The sequence below is a fragment of the Cebidichthys violaceus genome, unplaced genomic scaffold (assembly GCF_023349555.1).
Source record: "Cebidichthys violaceus isolate CVI_PGR_0920_01 unplaced genomic scaffold, fCebVio1.0.p SCAF_10, whole genome shotgun sequence".
Lineage (NCBI taxonomy): Eukaryota > Metazoa > Chordata > Actinopteri > Perciformes > Stichaeidae > Cebidichthys > Cebidichthys violaceus.
In genome coordinates this window covers 13,949,603-13,954,967 of record NW_027176263.1, presented here as the reverse complement: position 1 = coordinate 13,954,967, position 5,365 = coordinate 13,949,603, and the positions used below count along the sequence as shown (strand labels likewise).

General features: G+C 43.5%; 1 long non-coding RNA gene across 1 annotated transcript; it reads right to left on the bottom strand.

Annotated features, from left to right (window-relative positions):
* Positions 1-828: 828 nt before the first annotated feature.
* LOC137878033 (uncharacterized) lies at positions 829-2,578 on the bottom strand. The gene is made up of 3 exons (XR_011103585.1): positions 2,428-2,578; positions 1,686-1,779; positions 829-1,606 (listed from the first exon to the last, which is right to left on the bottom strand). It is a non-coding gene; the product is annotated as an uncharacterized lncRNA (long non-coding RNA).
* Positions 2,579-5,365: the final 2,787 nt, after the last annotated feature.

Here is a 5,365-nt window from a genome sequence, read left to right as displayed (position 1 = left end):
ACACACACACACACACACACACACACACACACACACACAGACAGATTGTGTTCTCCTCTGTGAACAGTACCCGCTCAGATTTAAGGGCTGGAATCTGGTTTACGGATCTGAAAATCGGAAATGTGCGCGTCTGTGATTGTGCAACGTGATAACGCGATACGTGACAATGGAGACGATGTCTGTAAAACATGGATTAGGTAATTTGTGTGTGTGTGTGTGTTCAGACATGAGGATGGAATGTGTTGATCTGAGACTCTGCGATATGATAATGTGATCCTTAACGGTGGAGCAAATGTGCAAAACAGCAGTGTGTACTTGTAGATTTTGGCACACTTGCATTGACTCCCTTGTCTGTGTGTGTGTGTGTGTGTGTGTGTGTGTGTGTGTGTGTGTGCGCAGCCCGGCCGCTACATCAGCTATGCTGATCCCATCTGTGAACCCTGCCTCCTCACAGCTTGATCCCTGCACCAGCTCCATTGTCTCACTAATCCAGGACTATTAACATTGCAGCACCACAACAGGCGCTTACTGGAGCCCCGGATGGCTCCCAAAAACTCTCTCCTCTGAACAGACTGCAATCTAATTAACTTGGAAGGGGGGGTGGGGGGTTTACTAATGTGTGTGTGTGTGTGTGTGTGTGTGTGGTTAACAGGATCCAGTGGATTAGCGCCTTGTGATAATGGATTGAGGCTGGGCTGCTACAGGTGCCAAAATGAAGATGGCCACAGACAGGATCACCGCGTTATGGTGGTTGAAAGAGTTCCATGTGAACAACCTGATGGACCTGTTTGTTTCTCAGACAATGTGTGTAATGTCTAGACAGATGTGTCAAGGTCAACAGGAAAGAGTTTATTAAATGTATGTTTACAGTATCCTAGAAATCCCACCACCGCCAGGCCAACGCGTTCTCAAGCCTACTTCTTAATTTTTTAGCGCTTAGACAGTACATGCGTGGTTAATCATGGCAACAAGATTACTTAATATGGGTTTGAAAAAACATCATGGTTTGGCGTAGAATAAGTCTAATTGTAACGTAACATAACATAAGCTACAGACGTAACGTCATGTGACTCAGTGGCGTAGAGTCCAATAATGTCGGTTCAAATTGGTCAACTCTTGGTTTGACACAGGACACAAACCCCGGTCCCCTGAGTAAAAGTCTTGTTTTTTGTTGGTTTGTTTTCAAGCTACGTAACAGTATATAATCTTTTATTATCTCTACTTTGACTAATTACAACATTCAGACATTGATGCATATATAATAGTAATACAATGATGTAAAATATATAATAATATCTGGAAGGGGCCATTCTGCATAGCGAATACTTTATTGCCGATAATATTTCTGTACTTTTACCTTTACTGTACTTTTATTTAAATGCATTTTTGAACAGAGGATATTTTACAATGTGCTATTTCTACTATTGCTACTTCAAGGAACTTTCGTTAAGTTTTGATTATGGTGTTCCCTGTGGACGAAGATGGTAGTGTTTCCGAGCACCAGAATCCCTTCAGAAAACCTCTCGTTTTACTGCAGCAGAGTCTGACCAGTCTGCCCAGCTCAGTCCTGGTTCTGGCTCTTCCGTGCCTCCCTTCCATGATGGGGCTGTAAAACAGCAAACTTTAGTACTCCTTTCAATCTTGAGAAACTCAGCGTAGAGCAGATCCACTCCATTCGCTCTTACCTTTCACAATAAAAACCCTAGGCATATAATATTCACAGGCAAGTATCTAGCATTTTTGTGTTGTTTATTCATCACGTCCCTGCAGCGCAGCAGCCTGGAGACATGGAGACAAAAAGAGATCATAATAATTAATTTGTCTAAATGGGATCTCATCATGGCCAGTGCAGACAGAAGGAATTATTACAGCAACCAAAAACTGTTTCAACGCACATAAGGCCATGTGAGTGTTGAATGAAGATGAACTTGAAATAGAGTGTGGGCCCACCCTTTAATTCAAGGGAACATAGTTGCACCGATGTTTTCTCACGGTTATAAATCATGACGCAGCAATTTATGGGGCAGTTTATGCTGCAGCAGAGCGGGGTCATCTAAAAATGGATTGTGTGACACTGCTACTATACTAAACTTCCTTCCTTTTTCACTCCCAAGGTCTCACGGTTTCCTCAGAGGGCAGCCCTGCCAAAAGTCGTTTTCCAACCGGTCAGCATCACCAACAAGCGCCTCGAAGTTCAAATATGTGCCTCGGTGAGTGATCCACTTTCTAAATAAACTGTCTCCAAATTTGCTGGTGTGACCGATCCCTTACTCTGCACTCACTGAACGCTCTTAAGCATCGCAGTCAGTTTATTTTAGTGTTGATATGAGCAGCTTTCCATCAAAGCCTGGAGGTCTGTGGTATGAATACAGTCCACGCAGATAAAAATCACATCATAACACATTGTACAAGCTCAAGAGAATTTACCTCCAGTGCTTTGGGGAGGGGGTTCTTTGCGAACGCTCTTAGCTCAGCTCCCTGGAAGAAAAGAAAACGGATCTGTACTCGGGTTTGCGGTTAAGCCGAGGAGCTTACTCGCTTACTGTAAGTCAGAGCAGCTGAGTGTGCATAGCTTCCACCTCTGAGGCCTGGGAACTGTTGATTCTTCAATATTTCTGCGCGCGTGTGCACATGTGGAGGCACGTGCAGAGTAAATGTGTGCGTCCTGAGATGTGCTTCGGGCTAGCCCTTCCCCTCATATTTGACATTCTTTGGCCTTGTATGGGGGCTCAGCATCAGCTGGGAGAATAACAGGAGGAGAATAACAACCACAGCTCGCTGACATCTGCACCAGTGACCACGTTAAAAAAAACAACCTTTGAAACGTTCCGCACGCTCTCATTAAGATAACATCTGACACATGATAAATGCGCACAACAAATTACAAGTTCTCTCCTCTCCTACTTTCCTTTTCATCCTCTCTCTCTCTCTTTCTCTCCATACAATATGTGTCTTGGTTGATGAGTCAGTGTTTCAGGCCCGTGAATGAGCGCCGTGTTTCCGGAGGGAGGAAATGCCAATGTGTGCGTTTCATGCCCGTAGCCGCGCAGTCATTATCTCTGTCTCTCCGTGTGAAACGCTCAGGCATTTTAAAGAGGGTTAAGTATCGCTGCTGTGTCAAGGAATCTCTCACTTGTGTGAAACACCCACACAATTTTTTTTTTCCAGCTGTAATTGCTGCTTTGTGCCTCGGGGCGTCAGATCAAGTTCGTTTTTTGGGGGTTTTCAGCACCCTTTGGTGCATTTTAGGAAATCTTTACAGTCACTTTGGTTGAAGGTCAGATTATGCTACTACAGCAAATCAACACACTTTCTGCAACGTAAAATACACTGAGAAATACTTTTGAGCATTAAATCCCTTTTACACTATATTACAGTATATACTTTTACAGGTATTACGGCCTTTACACACACAGGAAAGCTTAAATAGGTTCTAAGGTGAGTGATATGTGCATGTTAAGGCTGATGGTCATATTTCTTGACCGATATTGAAACAGCCAAAACACGTACAGGTTCAAAACTGGTTGCTTGACTTTGCCCCGATGATTTCGGCATCGACCCTTAACGACAGAAGTCTCAGAATGTCGTAGTCTCGCCTGTTAAGACGTTTTCTTCAGCGTCTTGTGTAAATGACTCCTCTTCCTCATCCGCCAATGTTTGTATCCCTCCGGTTCGCCAGGGTCTTTTTGCACACCACTCCCCAAATCTTAATCGACTGTCGTTCAAACTATGCTCTTTTTTTTGTCTCTTTTTGCGACCACTACATTTCATGCTCTCCTTTTTTTTTTTTGTTCATCCCAAACAAGGTGCTTTAATTTGAAGGCTTTGATTTATTGCTCGGACAGTATATAATCATTTACAGTGTCAATATAATTAGCCCACAATCTCTCCTCTTGACACAGAATCTTATGGGTCACAGAATTTGGTGCAACACCTGCCAATAGGGAGCCGACCCACTTTCTGAGCTAGCTTCTCTGCTCCGCTAGCTAGCTTTGGCCTGACATGTTTTCGTCATGCAGGGTTACTTTCATGAGTGAATAACCTGAAATACCAGTACAATACTTCACATAATATTTTAAGTATAGACCCTTTGATAAAACAAAGATATTTTTTGTTAGCGTTCAACAGCTATGGCACTGTCTGGGTTTTGATAGTGCCTTTAGCTGGGAGGCTGTAGTAGCCATGTTAAATGCTTGCAAAAATTGTAGCTTTATCTTGTTTGGCTGATATCCAGCATAGTCACACATTGAACGTGGAATATGAACAGAGAAAAACCCGCTGTCATGTTTCTAATTCTCAGAAAAAAAAGAACTCTATGGTAAAATACTAAAATGTTAGCCAGTAAAGTGCATGCTAGCTTGAACGTATAAAAACAGGTCCTTTTGCTTATTCCCTCCGTCGTGGTTGGAGGAGGACGGTGAAAGCCAACAGAGAATCATCACATTTCTCACCCACAATTCCCTCGAGGCCATGGTGGTATCTAACTGCCACCACCCTCTCTGACAGGTTTTTCCACTCATGTCATCGACAGCTCCAAGCTCAGAGATGAGGGACTCACACACACACACACACACCTACACACACATGCGCAATAGAGTTATCAGCAGGGAAGAAATCAATGGCTCTCTGAGAGAAAAGAGCACTGCCCTGCATCTCTGCTAAAGCCATCCAGTAAGACACGATGCTTCACATGTTGAAATGAATCAGCCTGAATGACTGTAGCTGTGATTTGCCCTCAATCTGAGCAGCAACTAATTGCCCCCTAATTAAATCTGGCACAATCTGTGTGTTTAATTCGATATCAGATCGGAAATAATTATCGTCCATGTTTTTTTCTCTCCACAGCTGAGGTGAAATAGAATATCTTAATGTAACGCCTCTCAGTGCTGCTCTCACGATACACACAGTCTGCACAAAGAAAATGTACGTGAACGAACACTCAATCTCACACACACACACACACACACACACACACACAGACACACACAGACCATATGCATCAGAGATTACGAGCTTGATTCAGGGTCTGAATCACAATGGTTTAACCTTTTGGACAGAATGAGTGCCAGACTACCTTGATGCCAGCTCGGTGAGTCATGCAGAGTGGAATTATTTGGGCCAAAGGCATGGTGAACCAAGGTGGGGGTCGCGGGAGAACATCCAGTGAACCCAGTCTCAAACCCGAGCCTCAAGTGCATGACCTCTGTCTGTACTGCCTGTTACTGTTGCTATTTTCCCTTGAGTGAACCTAGTTTCAAATTAACCCACAGAAAACCGCTTCATCTAAAAGTGTCTGTCTTTGTACAAGTGTGTTCTTTTTAGTGTAGGCCTAAGATGATATTCTTCACAAGACTTAAACAATGAG